This window comes from Filicampus tigris, chromosome 1, assembly GCF_054856515.1.
Source record: "Filicampus tigris isolate MCC_2025a chromosome 1, RoL_Ftig_1.0, whole genome shotgun sequence".
Classification (NCBI taxonomy): Eukaryota; Metazoa; Chordata; class Actinopteri; order Syngnathiformes; family Syngnathidae; genus Filicampus; species Filicampus tigris.
The window spans coordinates 686,096-705,307 of NC_141217.1; the positions used below are offsets into that span (position 1 = coordinate 686,096).

At 38.5% G+C, this 19,212-nt stretch overlaps 1 protein-coding gene and 1 long non-coding RNA gene across 3 annotated transcripts in view; one reads left to right on the forward strand and one right to left on the reverse strand.

Annotated features, from left to right (window-relative positions):
• LOC147152428 (myosin-7B-like) overlaps positions 1 to 19,212 on the forward strand; it is a 209,741-nt gene that overhangs the window by 13,853 nt on the left and 176,676 nt on the right. The window lies entirely within an intron of this gene.
• Positions 617 to 18,007, reverse strand: LOC147152429 (uncharacterized). Its single transcript, XR_015088846.1, has 5 exons — positions 16,163 to 18,007; positions 6,401 to 6,473; positions 5,825 to 5,870; positions 5,555 to 5,620; positions 617 to 2,215 (listed from the first exon to the last, which is right to left on the reverse strand). It is a non-coding gene; the product is annotated as an uncharacterized LOC147152429 (long non-coding RNA).

The window sequence follows — 19,212 nt, forward strand, 5'->3', positions numbered from 1 at the left end:
GTGTGAAATTATTAACACATTACTGTCATGGATTGTTAGTGCTGACTTGTGACTTATGTTTTGCCTCCCTCTGCAGGCGCTTTAGCGCTAAAGTGCCTGCAAAGGGAGACAAAACATCATAAATACAAGTCAGCACTAACAAGCCGTGACAATTACTTCTATATCATTTCACATGTTATTGTAACCAACATAAAAAAAACATAAGATACATCCTAAAAGCTATTAAAATGCATGAATAATTTAAACGGTTAAAGTCTAATGTTTTGTTAAACTTACAGGCCTTGCTAGTCGAGGAAGCCAGCTTATCCAAACAGCTAAACATTCACAAACAAACTCCACTAACTCCAGGTGTGCAGCGAAGTTGCCTGTTTGTATTGTGAAACTGCACAAGAAACAGAAAATACTATCAAGCTATGCATTACATACACATGTATTTTCATAGACATGAACAAGATGAGCCTATGCTAACGATTAGCGATCACGATTAGCATTAGTGATTGCGATTAGTATGTTCAGTCACAAACTACAATCATCCACATTTCAGATCGTATATAAATGTCATTACACACAATTGTCTAAGTTAGTTTCAGGCGATGGTTGAACAAAAATAAACCACAAACAGTCAGTTCTGCCTGCCTCTGGCTGGGGTATTGCATCATGCAGCCACACACGTAAGAAGGAGCACACTCAGCACAGAGACGAAGACATAATTATGACCGAATACATTAATACTTTTGGAGACTTGGAAACATTATACGCACCTGAAATTTGAGTGGTAGAAAATAGACTATCGTAATCTTTTTTTTAAAAATATACTTTATTAAAGTACATAAAGAACAAATGAACAAACAAAAAAATAAATACAATGACTGACTGCTCAAATTGAGTGTGTACAGTGGGTATGGAAAGTATTCAGATACCTTGACATTTTTCACTTTCTGTGTCATTGCAGCCATTTGCAAGAGTTCAAAAAGTTCATTTTATTTCTCATTAATGTACACACCACAGCACCCTACCTTTACAGTAAAAAAAACTGAAATGTAGACATTTTTGCAAATTTATGAAAAAAGATCAAATGAAATATTTTTAAATGAAATATTATAAATATAAAGATGACGTTCATCCTGTCTAGATGACATCAAAGTCTGGATGTCATTAAATTTCTTACATTTCAATGAAAAGAAAACTGAGGTTCGGTCCCAGTGGCTCTTCTAGATCTCACCCTGTTGACCTGGGCCCCCTGGCTTCGTATCTAAAGACAACAGTCTAGAACTTGATTTTTAAATAGGATAGTGCTCTTAAATGGGACCAGCAAATCAGTGCTGTTAGGTGCAGCTTCTTTCAGCTTAGACAGCTGGCTAAAGTAAAGCCCCTCCTTTCTCATCAGCATTTAGAAACAGTACCCATGCCTTTGTTACATCTCGGCTAGATTACTGTAATGCACTTCATTTTGGAGTCGGCCAGTCCTCTCTCAAGTGTCTCCAGTTGGTTCAAAAAGCTGCTGCTCGCCTCCTAACTGGAGCTTGGAAGACAGAGCACATAACACCAATTCTGGCCTCCCTTCACTGTCTCCCTGTGCATTTTAGGGTTTATTTTAAGTTGCTTCTATTTGTTTACAAGTAGTACAAGGCCTCGCTCTGATGTACCTCTCTGAGCTTCTCCGCTCATATGCAGCTTCCTGGTGCCTCAGGTCTGCGGACCAGGCGCAGTGGGGATTGAGCCTTTTCTGTTGCTGGTCCTTTCCTCTGTAATGATCTTCCATCGAATGTTAGGCAAGCCCCCTCTCTGTTCATTTTTAAAACCCATTTGAAGACACATTTCCTTTCTTTGGTTTTTGATCCGACGTGAGACTGACAGTTTCCTGTCATTTTCCGGTGTCTATTGTATATAGTAATTTGCAGAGCTGTGCAGTCTGTCCCGGCGGCCGAATGGTCCGTCCCTCAATCCCGGATGGGCGCCCATTTTTGGGGCGGAGGACAGGGGTGACACGTTTTTAAAAAAGGGTCAGACTGAGCAAGGGCGGAGGTAGATTTTAGTCTAGTCCATTAATTGGCCCTCATGAGTGTGACGTGGTCACCAGGCGGCCAAAGTTCATCTCAACCTACTCGGTGAAAGGCTTCTTTAGGCTTCTTTATACTCCCGCATCGGCGCGGGCAACCACTGCTGCATTTCATGTGACCGACGCATTGTGCTGTGAGACATGTCGGCGACAGATCTGCAACACATACCAAAAAAACATCAGAAATTGTTGCTGTGTATAGGACGCCGCGCGCGATCACTCTCGTGATTGGTCAGTTATGTCACATGTTACGATGACGTACAGTTCCCCTGAATCGGCCAGCAAATGTATTTGTTGCCACGGATGTGGATCCACCACGCAGCTTGTTGATGCTGCAAAGCAAGCTAGTTTGGCAGCGGCGTGGGTGGTATGTCACATACTGTATGTGTGTGTAAAGAAGCTACACACGCACATACCAACTTCGTCGCCACCTTTCAGATCTTTTTCACAATACAATTAATGCATTGACTAGTCATCTATATCCCTTTGTTGTCGGAGGCACAATATCCATTGTTGTCGCTGTCTTTTTGATCATTGCTCGGCAGTAAAAACGGAGACTGGGATTGGCCATCAAAGACAGAGGAAATTCTGCCCAGTGGTGTCCTTGTCAGTAGGCGTAGCACCGTCCCCGACTTGGAATGAAACTGCCACACATGTTCAAAACTACACGTGTGGGTTGTGTCGGTTTACAAAGGCAAACTGTGCGCAGCAGTACCGCAGTGATGTGTTTGCGGATGTCACCCACGGGAGTATAAAGAAGCCTGAAATGGGAGAACGACAAGAATTGCCTCCGAATGCTTCAAACGCGCACTAGTTACCCAACTGCGTTCACTTACTTCTTAGTAACCCTCAAAATTAGTCATACTTTTTCTGGAGGCCATAGTATGGTGGGTTACAATTCAAGGTCGAGTTCATGCTCTCGTCTTCCCTACTAAAACAATGTACACGGCAGGACAGTGTTTCGTTGCGTCTTTATTGAAGTTGAACAACCTTGAATTCACCTTTCTCTCTTTTTCTTCTTCGCTCCGAAAATGCGCTGTAGCAAACCAACTCAAAAAGGAACAAATACTCAAGCAGGATAAAAATAAATATAAACTTACAACACAATATTTTAGCATGTTCGAAAAATAATAAATACAAAATAATACATGCAATCCCAAAATTAATATACAAAAATGAAAATATCAATTGGCAACTAAATTATGTGTTACACTTGCATTGGGAGCCGCAGATGTTTGGTCTGCATGGAGGGGAGAAGAAAGGAAGGAGAAGAATGAGATGAAGACAAAGAAGAAGGAGCGTTGGTGTTTGATCATGGGAAATTTTAAACCTGAATGCCGCAGCCGCTTCATCTGCGGTTTTCAACATTGCAATTAAGTGGCTGACACTCTCCTCCGTGCAGACTTAACATGTGCAGTGTACGGCGTTCCCGATAGAGCTCCCAATGGAAGTAAGTACGCGCAGTTGGGTAACTACTAGGGCGTGTTTGAAGCATGTTTGAAGCATGTCCACAGCAGGTTTGAATAGTAAATTAGCCAGCTAATAAATAAAGCTTTAAATAAACCTCTGTCGTTAGCATCATCACTCCCGCGGCGCGTCATGCACGGACCCTTTTTTTTTTTTTTTTTTTTTTTTTTTGGTGGGTGGGGCAGAGCTAAGGATTTAAAAGGACAAGGACGGAGGACGATAATTTTTATGAATAAGGACCTAAGGGCAAGGCTGGAAGTCATGGATCGAAGACGGAGGGTGAAGTGCCCAGCTCTAAGATTCTCTGGTCTGATGAGACCAAGATTAAAGTTTTTGGTGTTAATTCAAAGCGGTTTGTGTGGAGAAAACCAGCCACTGCTCTATACCTGCCCAATACAATGCCTACAGTGAAACATGGCGGTGGGAGCATCATGTTGTGGGGCTGGTTTTCAGCTGCAGGTGCAGGACGACTGGTTGCAATTGAAGGAAAGATGAATGCGGCCAAGTACAGAGATATCCTGAAGTAAAAACCTCTTTGAGAGTGTGCAGGATCTCAGACTGGGCCAAATGTTCACCTTTCAACAGGACAATGACCCGAAGCACACAGTTAAAATAACAAAGGAGTGGCTTCAGGACAACTATGTGACCGTTCTTGACTGGCCCAGCCAGAACCCTGACCTAAACCCGCTTGACCATCTCTGGAGAGACCTGAACATGGCTGTCCACCACCATTCACCATCCAATCTGACAGAACTGGAGAGGATCTGCAAGGAAGAATGGCAGGGGATCCCCTAATCCAGGTGTGAAAAACTTGTTGCATCATTCCCAAGACTCATGGCTGTACTAGCTCAAAAGGTTGCTTCTACTCAATACTGAGCGCAAGATCTGAATACTTATGTTATTTCAGTTTTTCTTTTTTAATAAATATGCAAAGATTTTTATATTTCTGTTTTTTTCTGTCAAGATGGGGTGCTGAGTGTACATTATTGAGAACTGAAATTACCTTTTTTTATTTTGGCAAATAGCTGCAATGACACTTTCAAGTGGTCTGAATACTTTCCGTACCCACTGTATATCGTCGCTGTCATGTGAATCATGTTTCCGTGTTACAGACATCGCATTAAAGTGAAAATTAAAAAAGTTTCCAAAATTGGAGATAAGTGTTTTTCACAGGACAGCGACGATATGCAAATTTGAAGAATGGTTAACAGAGAAAAAATAATTCAAATAAAAATAAAAAAGAAGGGGGGTGCACAGACAAAGGACAGTGACAAAGGAGAGGATACTAAGAAGTTGAATGGTTAGTGTTCAAAGAAATGTAGTAGTGAGTTCCAGTTAACGGGGAGATCTATCGTTTGTGAGGCTTGATGTCTGTTCTAAGGAAATGTGTTCTAGAAGAAGATTTTCCATTGTTGAAGTTTGATTTTTTTTCTTTTGTTGTCCAGTTTATGAGTATGGTTTTCTTGGCGATAGTTAGGGCCACCACAGGATGAATGCATTATTTGATGGTGAAGGATTTGTCCAATGTTAGAATCAGGCTGGTAAATATTGACTCTAGCTGATGCCTTGATATTTGCCAATATATTACCCATATGTTGATCAGACGGTAATTGCATTACACATTTATGGTCATCACACACAAAAAGCTAAATGTCCTTACGCATATAACAATCAATAGCAAGGGAAGAAAGAAAACTATTTGTGTCTTGTGTAACACACACACCAACAGTCCTTCATATAAGTGCATGAAAAAAACGATATCAGGCGGTTTGTGTTCAAAACTCTTTGATCTTAATCCTGATTTATGGCTTTCGGGGTCAAAGGTCATAGTCCTAAATAATATTTGATTTTAATAGTTTCCATGACATCTGGAAGTGGTCAATTTAAGTATCGTACATCCAGGGGTCATTATTTTCTGTGAAGTAGTCAAAAGGTCAAAGTAGTATATGTCAGGGTGTGTTTGAACATTATTTGAGATATGTATTAAGTGTTGTTTTATGTTTAAAAGGATAGAATGTATCATCTTACCTTGGGGGGAATGCTGAGTGAGAGGAGAGGGGGTGAGCGTGCATCCATGGGGGTGAAGGTAGCAGCCTTTCACGCACACACACACACACACAAACACACACACACACAGACACTGTAAGAAGCAGCAGAGGGTGTTTAGAAGGGTGGGTGTTTGTTGTAAGCAGGGTGTTCATATACTTTTGTTGTGGAAAATGGTTTGATATGAAATGTATTTGATATGTGTATTATGTGAGCAACGGTTGTTTTATTAGATAAAGTGTTTATTCTTACCTGTATTTCCATGCGGTTCACATTTGTTGTATGCAAGGTTTCTGTCCTGTTTTAAAACACAGTTTGGTCAAAGAGTGGACGGTCAATGTTTTTTCTGAAGGATCATAAAAAAAGGGTACTCCAGGATTTTGAACGTTCAGGATTCTAAACAAGAAGATGCATCCTTTCACGCACACACGAGGTGGTCAACCCCCAGTAAATAAGCAAAATGTGTTTTTTTCTGTAGAGGGATAAAAAAAACAGGCTCCAGGATTTGAACGTAAAATCGGCCAATGTGTTTTTATGGGAGGCGCAATTGCACGGGAGGTTATCTTACTAAACATCAGTAGGTCATAAAAAAAGCAGACACCCAAGGTTTTTTTAAACATAAAATGTGACCTTGGTTTAGGTTCATGAGGGATATGTCCGGGCATGTTTAGGACATGTACATGCTGGAGGGTCAGAGAGAGGTCATAGAGAGAGTGTTGGAAGGGAAAAATGAGAAACTGGTACATAGTTTTCAATCAGGTACAAAGTCTTGAATAATTGTATGTATAGTTTGTGTGAGCAATCTATAAAATAATTTAAAAAGCATACCTGTGATTCTGCTGTTGAGGGTTGGTGATAGGGTGTGATGATTATTCACAATGGGAGAATACTCTAAAGCGCGCTGAAAAACGGTGAAAAGCGTGTTTGTATGAACTTTAAAAACATTAGGAATAAAATGCAGACTAGTGTGAATGTGTGAAGGACTATACTAAAATGTTGGATTGATTTGTTTACCCTGAAGGGGTGTGGAAACAGAGATAAGGGCGTGGTTACCGGCGGCGCGAAAGTTTGTATGCAACTTTCTTTTTGAAAAAAGAACGCAAACGGAGTACATCTGAGAAGGGTTAAGGTAATTCTTTTCATGCAATTATATTCTACATGACATTGTTTAATGTTGTTAACTAAATCATACAGACATGTTTGGATGTGTGGAGATATAGAATCATTGTGAGTTATTTTGGGATGGCACACTGCTGGATTTCGCTATAATAATCACATTCAGAGGAGTTCACTCAGTGAATGTCGCATAGCAAAGCTGAACGGAGTGCTTATGGAAACACTCTTTCCAATACTGTTTTTGTTTTTTACACCATTGACTACAATTACCATGGACAGAATATCGGTTCCAATATTTTTAATATAAAATCGTATTGACAGAAATATTGATCAAGGGTAGTGATCTCCCATCATAGAGTCAAAACATTTAATATTGTAGCCCACACTATACATTAAATATGCTCATAATTTAACTTTACCAGATGCAGTATGGTAGCAAATATTGCATTTTATTTGCGTTGAAATCATTATTCAATAAAATAATCACCGATTTAAAAAAGAAAGTAACTTAAACATGAGTAACGCATTACTCTACAAATACAGTAATATTGTAAAGAAAGGTATAACTTCCAAACGCAATTAACTGAAGTAATAATATATCACATTTTGGATGTAACTTGCCCAACACTGGTCATTAATGATTATTCCCGCCGTCCTCCGTGATTTAGTCTGAAGATGTCAACATCAATCCATCCAGCTATTTTAGTGTATTAAGAGAAATTCTGGTATGCAACGACACAAAGGTTTATGAGTTCAAATACGGATAATTGTATATATACTTGATTTAACCTGAGTGTAGCAAAAAACTGTGTGTTGTTCTATCTTAACCCAATGAAGCCTAAAGCGTCTGGCTCAACAGCTCCCCAAAACCGGCGGTCGTCTTTGGAATTACTCTTGAAAACCTGAAGTTTTCCCAGAAATTCAACACCTACAAAATAATTAATATCTCAGCCTCTGTAGCAGACGACAGAAACATAATTCCAAAAGAATTTGAGAACTTAGACATATGACTCAAGCTTATTCATCTTTACTGTTTCAATTGAAGATGTAAAAATAATGTGTCAGTGCAAGAATGTTTTATTATTTAAAGAACATCGAGTGGGAATCACCATCCTCTTTTCTGTTACAAAGACGTCGATATTGTCATTATCTTCAAACCTATATCTTAACCATATATTATGTTCTACTCATTTAAGAGCATGCACGATCAAATACGCCGCCATTACTGCTCGAAAAAATTCTGCATATCCTCCGTTGACATCGTCGCACGTATTCTGATGCATTTCATTGGTTAAGAGACAGAGAATTAAATAATTAATAAAAAATGGCAGCGCTCCTGTCCATAATGGGTTAAAGCACCAGGTTATCGTTAATACTCCCGCAGGGGTAAATCACTTCGATTCCTCTGTGATTGCGTCAATAACAAATACAAGGACAGAACGTATATATGTGAACCTTGATTATTACATACAACTATGTGTAAATATAGCGTCTCGCTCCACCTCTGTTTTATCATCTTCAGAAACTCGGAAAAGGCAGAGGTTGTTAGTACTTTTTACTTTCTTTGCCCTTTACCCATGATACGTGAAGATCTAACTTTTGTCATTTGCTTTAGGAAGTTTGTACCAAACACTAGTTGTGCTGTGATATGGAGGCCAACTTTTGTGCTGTATTCATATCCTAGAACTGTAACACCTACAAGTAAGTCCATTCAATTCTTAAATTGTACGTCTTTTTGCATGTAACTAGTGGCATTTTACAAATTGCTAATGCTAACTGGTCTTTTCTTGTTTGCTTTTGCGTTGACATCGAACACCTATAGGCGTTACACCTTTACTGCACGTACAATGTGTTTATGCTACCTGTTCTCTAAGATGTAACACACATTAACCTCTTTAACACTACATTGATGCACAACATCACGTCCAGCATACGATACCTCGTCTGCATTAAGACTTCACGGATGTCTGTGGTGGGGAGGCTGGCGTTTTTATATGACAGAGGTCATGATATTTTCAAGAATTGTTCTTTTTAGAGGTATTTGTGAACTGACCAACCAATCCAAGAGGTAAAAGCATGGTGTATATACAATAGAGAAAGGCCACAAATTGTGTTTTGGGTTAAAGTGATAAAGCTGTGCTATATTTTCACATTTGAAAATTAACGAATTTTAACAAAATTAAGGATCCTAACACAGGAATAATGTAATATATACGACAGGGAAAGACATTTTACCAAACTGTATATTCACAACCACAATCCATGGAAGTTACAAAAATGGATTCCCTTCTGAACTCTTTAGTTATACCCGACGTGACTGTTGCACAAAATGAAGAACTAACGAAACCGATATCCATGAAAAAAAAAGAGTAATGCAATTTTAACCCTCTTCTGGCAGGTGTTGCAGATTCACAACAACTAATTGCTAATCCCCTAATTAATACATTACATACTAATTTATTCAGAAGTACTTTTCTATTACTATTACTTAAACCTTTTCAGATATTTACAAATGAGGAGCTATTTCAATCAGAAATGCATATTTACACACTGGCCATAGACAGAAGCAGAGTTCTACACAATTTGGAAGGGGTCTGGGGGGACAATACTACGTAAATCAATACAGTATCAAAATTATATATGGTGCCATATTTTGAGTACACCTAGGAGTATTTCTATTTCCTAGAGGCGGTATTTTGTTATTGATCACTTTCAATTGTTTGTTTGATTTCAAATTTTTACTCAGGTAACATGCATATTACATTTTAATCGTTATTTACGGTGTTAATTACGGTGACTTCAATGAAGTATTTTGAGTACATCTAGGAGTGTTCATATTTTGTTATTTATGGATATGTACTTAAGTATTGGGGGATAGTTAATAGATTTAAGAGTATTTGGGTTAGATAGTTAATAGATTTAAGAGTATTTGGGTTACTTTGAGGGAGTATTTTGGTAACATTTTAAAAAAACAAAATTATCCAGGAGTGTTGAGTTCACATTGTATATGGACATGTGGGTGTACTTAAGAGCTGTATTTTAACGTTGGCTATGATAATAATAATAATAAATCTTTACTTGACAGGGGCAACGGTGACAAAGGTGGTTAACTGGTTAGCACGTCCGCCTCACAGTTCAGAGGTCGTGGGCTCGATCCCGGCTCCAGCCTCCCTGAGTTTGCATGTTCTCCCCGTGCCTGCGTGGGTTTTCTCCGGGTACTCCGGTTTCCCCCCACATTCCAAAAACATGCAAGGCAAGTTGGTTGAACTCTCTAAATTGCCCCTAGGTGTGATTGTGAGTGCGGATGTTTGTCTCTGTGTGCCCTGCGATTGGCTGGCAACCAATTCAGGGTGTCCCCCGCCTTCTGCCCGAAGACAGCTGTGATAGGCTCCAGCACGCCCCGCGACCCTTGTGAGGATAAGCGGTATCGATAATGGATGGATGGATACTTGACAGGGACAATGCAGTCAAACATAGATACAAACTTGCAGCCAATGTGATGCATGTAGAGGTTATAGCTAATGCTAGTTCACAACTCCGGTCCCCAGTTGGGCTCTTCCCCAACATTGCAGTACACTATAGGACAGAAATTGTACATCAATTAACAAAACAGACAACGCAATAACCAATAATCAAATATCACGATTACAGTATATAACAGAAAACCTTCACATAAAATAAATAAGAGCAAAAAGAACATGTTTTATAATTCAATAAAACCACAAAACACATTTACAGGTGAGTACAGTTTTTTTTCTTCTTTAGCCAAGTTTTAGTTCAAGTTAAAGTCTTAAATTGCAAAAATGATTTTATTTCTGACGGCAGTGTGTTCCACAGTTTACAACTTTTATAGGAGAAAGCTGATTGTCCAAAGGTTGTCCTGTAAAAAAGGAATTTTGCGGTTTTGGTTTGAAGAGTTTCTGGTTTGGCTGTTTTGACTTTCTACAAATTGACTGAGTGGCTAAGGTGCTAAGTTATTTATACACTTATAAATTGATTTGGGAAAACATAAATCTCTAAACCTGTCAAAGCTTACGGGGTGGCATGGATATACCTCAGGAGTCAAGTATTTTGGGGTGGTGGCACTTGGAATAAAAACCTTTGAGTACCACCGGGTTACATTACCTACAGAGGCCTCGATGGTTGTTTGGTTTAAAAAAAAAAACAAAAAAAAAAAACTGAAATTTTAATTATTTTTTTTTAATAAAGCACTGCATACGACCGACCACTTGCATGTTTCAGTTTGATGGAGTTTGATTTGATGGATCCGCAACCGCATTCGTATTGTAGATTTTTTTACTTTTTGTAGAATGTGAACGACAATCGATATTTATTCAGGTAACATGCACATTACATTGTAATTGTTATTTACGGTCCGGTGACTTCAATGAAGCACAGTATTTTGAGTACGTCTAGGAGTGTTATGGTTATCTTTCAGCATATTAAAACATGGGGAAAAAAAAGAAGCAAAAATAAATAAATTATATGCCCATACATGTCCGAACTTGCATGTACAGACCACGGTTATGTGTAGAAAATTGTTTGATAATTCACGAACATGACCAATAAAAATAATAGTAAAATTTGAATAAAACAAAACAAAACAAAAAAAAAGGACATAACTCAACATCAAATCACAAGATAATTCAAGAATGTGGAAATAAGTTTTAAATGGAACCCCTTAAAGCATAAAAGACAGGAATCGCCCTCTGGAAAATCATGAAATCATTCTTAAAATCAAGTATTACCCTGCCTAATGAACGAGATCACCAGATGCAAGTATGGTTGAACACTATGATGTCATATAATGTTTAACTTTTAAAGTAGCAACAAGAAAAGTAGAATCATTAGATAGAATCATTACAAAAGTAATGCTTCATTTTTTCCCCCCAAAATAAATGTCTTCAATCCTTTGATGAGAAGGTGTAAAGAAGCGGATATAAAAAATAAAACAAAAACAACAAACAACCTTTTACTCTGTATACATGTATGAATGACAAGTACCGGTACACAGTTTTATAGTCTCCAGTTACATTCATGAAAAATACTTCATCCTGTTTAGTGGATTATTGAGGATTGATCTTTCATAGGTAGACTGCCTTCTTCCCCGCTGCCTTTAAAACGGCGGTGGTGAAGCCCCTTCTGAAGAAGAGCAGTTCTGACCCGAGCGTTTTTAATAATTACAGACCCGTATCCAACTTACCGTTTTTAAGTAAGATTTTAGAAAAACTGGTTTTCATCCAGTTGAATCATTTTTTAAATACAAATAATATTTTGGAGAAATATCAATCTGGTTTTAGGATGAACCACAGTACGGAGACTGCTCTTTTAAGGATTTTAAATGATATTAGGTGCACTGCAGACGTGAGAAAACTCACAGTCTTGGTGCTACTGGATCTAAGCGCTGCTTTTGATACAGTAGATCACCAAATTTTATTAAATAGACTTAAAAATCTAGTGGGCATCTCTGGTACTGTTTTTGACTGGATTTATTCCTATCTCACAGACCGATATTTCTTTGTAAGTATGGATACTTGTTCCTCCAAAACCCATGAAATTAAATGTGGGGTTCCTCAAGGTTCGATTTTAGGCCCCCTACTTTTTAATCTTTCTATGCTTCCCCTCGGGGATGTCATCAGGGGACACGGCATCAGCTTTCACAGCTATGCTGATGACACGCAGCTGTATATTGCCGTGTCTCCTGATGACACAGGACCCATTGATACCCTTTTAAATTGCATTTTAGATATCAAGTCATGGATGGCAGATAATTTCCTACAGCTCAATCAGGACAAGACTGAGGTTTTAGTTATCGGTCCCGAAGGTCAGAGAGAGAAGCTTTTACCAAAACTACACATTTTTAATCCCTCACATTGTGTGAAGAACCTTGGCGTCATTTTTGACCCTGAGCTCAGTTTTATTCCTCATATTAAAAATGTAACCAAGATTGGTTTTTATCACCTTAAGAATATCGCCAGAGTCCGCCCGTTTCTCTCTCAGGCTAACACGGAAGTGCTGATGCATGCCTTTATTTCCTGTCGTTTAGATTACTGTAATGCCCTGCTCTCTGGCCTCCCGAAAAAGAGCATTTCACCACTGCAACTACTGCAGAATTCAGCCGCTCGGGTGCTGACGAGAACCAGAGGGCGGGAGAACATTACGCCAGTTTTGAAATTGCTGCATTGGCTCCCTGTGTGTTTCAGGATCGATTTTAAAGTACTTTTATTAGTTTATAAATGTGTTAATGGTCTTGGGCCATCTTATTTATCTGATTTGCTTTTATCATACCAGCCCTCGCGGATCCTGAGGTCCTCTGGCGCCGGCCTTTTATTTATTCCAAGGGTGAGGACCAAAATGCATGGCGAGGCTGCATTCAGCCGTTTTGGTCCTCACCTTTGGAATAGCCTGCCAGAGGACGTCAGGTCTGCAGAGACTGTTGATATTTTTAAGAGGAAGCTCAAGACACACCTTTTTAGTTTGGCTTTCAACAACTTTTAAATAATTTATCTTTTCTTTTGATTGAAGATAATTCTATGTTTTGCTTTGAATGTTTTAAAGCACTTTGAGTTGCATTTTTATGTATGAAAAGTGCTATATAAATAAAATGTGATTGATTGATTGATTGATTGATTGTTATTAACTATACCTAAGATACTTATCCTTGCTTTTGGGGGGAATCTTATGAATTTGATAACATTTGACTACTCATGCTCGGATAAACATTAGATCATACGATACGGTGTTTTTAATGTAAACAAGCTTGTCATGTTACTAGTAGTAAAAACACGAACTGAGCTTTCAATTTGTAATTACAGTACAATCTCATACCAAATACCCCAACAAGATAAACCATTACTCAAACACCTGGTTGTGGGAGGAAATGCCACAGAATGGGTGCCTCGTATGTTTTTAAAATTTGGTTACACTTTGTTCCCCCTTAGTTTTTATTTTTTCTGCTATAGCAGTATGTTCAGAGCAGGAAAAAAAAGTAATCAAATAGATGCACTGTTAACGACTCAAGTAAAAAAGTAGTCCTCCAAGTACTTGGGTAGTATTCAGTGGAGAAGAGATTTAAAAAAAAAAAAAAAGTTGCTGAGTTATTGACAAGTAAAATTCGTTAATTTTCAAATGTGAAAATATAGGAAATCGAAATACTCCTAGGTGTACTCAAAATATGGCAACATATATAATTTTGATACTGTATTGATTTACGTAGTATTGTCCCCCCCAGACCCCTTCCAAATTGTGTCGAACTCTGCTTCTGTCTATGACCAGTGTGTAAATATGCATTTCTGATTGAAATAGCTCCTCATTTGTAAATATCTGAAAAGGTTTAAGTAATAGTAATAGAAGAGTACTTCTGAATAAATTAGTATGTAATGTATTAATTAGGGGATTAGCAATTAGTTGTTGTGAATCTGCAACACCTGCCAGAAGAGGGTTAAAAATTGCATTACTCTTTTTTTTTTCATGGATATCGGTTTCGTTAGTTCTTCATTTTGTGCAACAGTCACGTCGAGTATAACTAAAGAGTTCAGAAGGGAATCCATTTTTGTAACTTCCATGGATTGTGGTTGTGAATATACAGTTTGGTAAAATGTATTTCCCTATCGTATATATTACATTATTCCTGTGTTAGGATCCTTAATTGTGTTAAAATTTGTTAATTTTCAAATGTGAAAATACAGCACAGCTTTATCACATTAACCTAAAACACAATTTGTGGCCTTTCTCTATTGTATATACACCATGGTTTTACCTCTTGGATTGGTTGGTCAGTTCACAAATACCTCTAAAAAGAACAATTATTGAAAATATCATGACCTCTGTCATATAAAAACGCCAGCCTCTCCACCACAGACATCCGTGAAGTCTTAATGCAGACGAGGTATCGTATGCTGGACGTGATGTTGTGCATCAATGTAGTGTTTAAGAGGTGAATATGTGTTACATCTTAGAGAACAGGTAGCATAAACACATTGTACGTGCAGTAAAGGTGTAACGCCTATAGGTGTTCGATGTCAACGCAAAAGCAAACAAGAAAAGACCAGTTAGCATTAGCAATTTGTAAAATGCCACTAGTTACATGCAAAAAGACGTACAATTTAAGAATTGAATGGACTTACTTGTAGGTGTTACAGTTCTAGGATATGAATACAGCACAAAAGTTGGCCTCCATATCACAGCACAACTAGTGTTTGGTACAAACTTCCTAAAGCAAATGACAAAAGTTAGATCTTCACGTATCATGGGTAAAGGGCAAAGAAAGTAAAAAGTACTAACAATCTCTGCCTTTTCCGAGTTTCTGAAGATGATAAAACAGAGGTGGAGCGAGACGCTATATTTACACATAGTTGTATGTAATAATCAAGGTTCACATATATACGTTCTGTCCTTGTATTTGTTATTGACGCAATCACAGAGGAATACAATTATCCATATTTGAACTCATAAACCTTTGTGTCGTTGCATACCAGAATTTCTCTTAATACACTAAAATAGTTGGATGGATTGATGTTGACATCTTCAGACTAAATCACGGATGACGGCGGGAATAATCATTAATGACCAGTGTTGGGCAAGTTACTTCCAAAATGTGATATATTATTACTTCAGTTAATTGCGTGTGGAAGTTATACCTTTCTTTACAATATTACTGTATTTGTAGAGTAATGCGTTACTCATGTTTAAGTTACTTTCTTTTTTAAATCGGTGATTATTTTATTGAATAATGATTTCAACGCATGTAAAATGCAATATTTGCTACCATACTGCATCTGGTAAAGTTAAATTATGAGCATATTTAATATATAGTGCGGGCTACAATATTAAATGTTTTGACTCTATGGTGGGAGATCACTTCCCTTGATCATTATTTCTATCAATACGATTTTTTTATTAAAAATATTGGAACCGATATTCTGTCCATGGTAATTGTAGTCAATGGTGTAAAAAACAAAAACGGTATTGGAAAGAGTGTTTCCATAAGCACTCCGTTCAGCTTTGCTATGTGACATTAACTGAGTGAACTACTCTGAATGTGATTATTATAGCGAAATCCAGCAGTGTACCATCCCAAAATAACTCACAATGATTCTACACCTCAACACATCCAAACATGTCTGTAAGATTTAGTTAACAACATTAAACAATGTCCTGTAGAATATAATTACATAAAAATAATTACCTTAACCCTTCTCAGATGTACTCCGTTCGCGTTCTTTTTTCAAAAAAAAGTTTGCATACAAACTTTCGCGCCGCCGGTAACCACGCCCCTATCTCTGTTTCCACACCCCTACAGGGTAAATAAATCAATCTAACATTTTAGTTTAGTCCTTCACACATTCACACTATTGGTGGTGGCGCCTGAGGGGAGGGGGCGCGTCCTGTTGATGGATGTCTCGGGCAACTACGCCAGAGACGGGCTAATTGAATGAAGATACAGGGGGTCGGCATCTTTATGGTGGTTTTGACCTTTTTGTGACATCCTGTTGAGATAGCACTTCCTTGCTATCTGGGGTTGCATTGGAAAGACCGTGCGTTAATCTTCCTTTGGCTCCGGAAGGTCGTTCCAGATGCTGTTTTTGGCACTTCAAAAGGGCCGTCTATGTGTATTCCAGGTCTGGCTGCGAAGAATCGGGGGTCAAGCCCTGTGTTCACCCGGTCTGGCATTCCATTTTCGTTACACCTATATGACATCATAAAGGACAAAGCATAAAAGGAACATAGCAACTGCACAGCAACTGATACATCATGTAAACAAGAAGCCCAGACCTGACCTTGTCTGATTCCTGCATTTCAGAGATTGAAAGAAATAGACGAGCAAATTCAATCAATTTGTGTGAGTCTTGATTTACATTGGATGTCTTCTTGAAAGATTAAACAAACACACATTGGGAATTAGTTGTTTTTTGTGAACTAATAATTGAGCCTACATTCCAAGTGAGTGACCTGATGAAATTTCCAACAATTGATCCAGGGTCAAAGTTGAGGTGTCTCCCAGGAGGCAGCGTAATGGAGAAAGTGGAGTGCAGTAGTCCAGGAGGGCAGAAAGCCATTCTGTCACCTCTCTCCAGAATTGGGAGACAGGCGAACAAAACCATAAGGCATGCATGTATTTGTTAGTGGTGTTTTGGGTGCATTGTGTGCATGTTCCTGTATTTGCAGTGAATTTTCCCATTCTCTGTCCTGTAAGATGGTATTTATGTATTATTCTGTGGGCTTTTGGGTGGATTTTGGATGAGGTGTAAGCTTGCATTGTCGGACATGTTATAGATTATATAATAATAATCTATATAGTTATAGATTATTACACATTTGGGTCCAGAAGCTGGCATCAGGAGAAATTCCCAGATCTTTTCCCCATTTATTATGAGGTATGGCCATATATTTATCTGATTATATTATGATTTTGTTGCAATTGGCTGGCAACCAATTCAGGGTGTCCCCCGCCTACTGCCCGAAGACAGCTGGGATAGGCTCCAGCACGGCCGCGACCCTTGTGAGGATAAGCTGTATAGATAATGTATGTATGGATTATGATTTTGTATATTTGAGTTGTTAATGTTTTTGTTGATTTAATATACATTAGTGTTGAGACATAAGGTGGGAGTGTGATATTAATATTTTTCATATTGTACACTTTTGGGATCTGAGAAGTGAGTTGATGATCTTCCAAATAGTGTGTTTTCCTGATGCCAAACTTTTGAACCAAATGTTGAAATGAAACCCGTTTATTGTGTTGGAAGTAGGGATGTTCTGATCAGGTTTTATGACACAGATACCGATCATGCATGAGTGAGATCGGCCGATACCGATTCCGATCACATGGAATATCTATATTTTTCCATTTATTTATGGTGACTGCTATTGTGCAATATTATCTGAAAAAAATATATAATTATTTTTTTTAATTTTAACAATTCATACCGTGCATTCTGGTGAATTTTCAGAGTAAAAATTGTTACCACATTACTGTATTTTCCGGGTTATAAGGCTATAAGTTATATAAACCGCACCTATCTGTTGAAAACTTTTATATTTACTGCATTTACAGAACGATTATGAACTGTAAATGTACAAGCATGCATCTGAGCACATTCTTTCCTAACAGTGTCTTTTAACACTGCAGCAACATTGCTGATTAAACTAGAAGAGAACCAAGCGAAAATAAACAGTACTTATCTTCATTTCACTGCCGACTGCCGCTCGAGTTTGTCAGCTAATGTCCACCAGACTCCACCATCTATTGTTCTACTACATTCTACATATGCACCTGTCTTGTTTTATGTTAATAAAGTCAGCCAATCTAACACACGACGTGCTAAATCAGCAATAGCATTTCACATCGAAACAACAGCCAATCGCATTCATGTGCACTTCAGGCACCTCTAGGAAAACAGAAAATCAAAGCATTACAGCACTAATGCAATAACCTAGTCTATGGCGCCCGCGCCTGTTGAACTCCTCCACTTGCAGTCACATCCAGTTAATGGGAAATGTATTGTATTGAATTGTACTGTCATTCCGGTTTGAGCGCCCCAAGCGGTGGAAGAAAAATCCACAGAATAACCGCACCGGACTATAAACCACATGGCTGAAAATCTAGGAAAAAAGTTGCGGTTTATAGTCCGGAAAATACGGTACTCAGTGACATTACTCAATTGTGTGTATAAATATCATTTTTTAACCACAAAATGTTTTACACTTTGTGCTAATATACATGTTCTTTGTACATAAGTCAATATTTTCCCCATATTTTTGCTAGAGACTTAAGATAAGATAAGATAAGATAAGATAAGAATGCCTTTATTGATCCCACAGTGGGGAAATTTTCATTGTTACAGTAGCAAAGATATAGGTCACACAGGGGCGGCGGCATAATGTGGCCATTAATGTATAACATTGACGGCAAACATTTAGAATCAAACCTATGTAGATATACGCAGTAACATGTGTATATACACATGTGTATACACACCAACCTACATCTACATAAAAAATATGAGGAACACTCATTTCGGCCTGTACATAGTACAGAGGAAAAAATACTCTAAGTGACAGTGCTGCAGTGCTGTAGTGAAATGTAAGGAACAGCATTGGATAAAAATAAAACTAGACTAACAGTAGTGGGGAATGTTGAGTATTGCACGGTATTACAGTAGTGGGGAATATTGGGTATTGCACGATATGAGCTCAGGTGCAGGACTGCACAATTGCACTAATGACCGCCAGTTTGTAGAGACTACACAATGTTCTTGTTAAAGAGTCTGACAGCAGCAGGCAAGAAGGAACGGCGGAATCTCTCCTTTGCACAGCGAGGGTGTAACAGTCTGTCACTGAAGGTGCTGTGGAGTGCTGTTAGGGTGCCCTGGAGGGGATGGTCCGGGTTGCCCAGCATTGATGACAGCTTGGCCAACATCCTCCTGTCCCCCACCGAGTCCACAGAGTCCAGGGAGCAGCCCAGGACAGACCAGTTTGTCCAGCCGCTTCTTGTCCCGGGCCGAGACGCCGCCTGCCCAGGT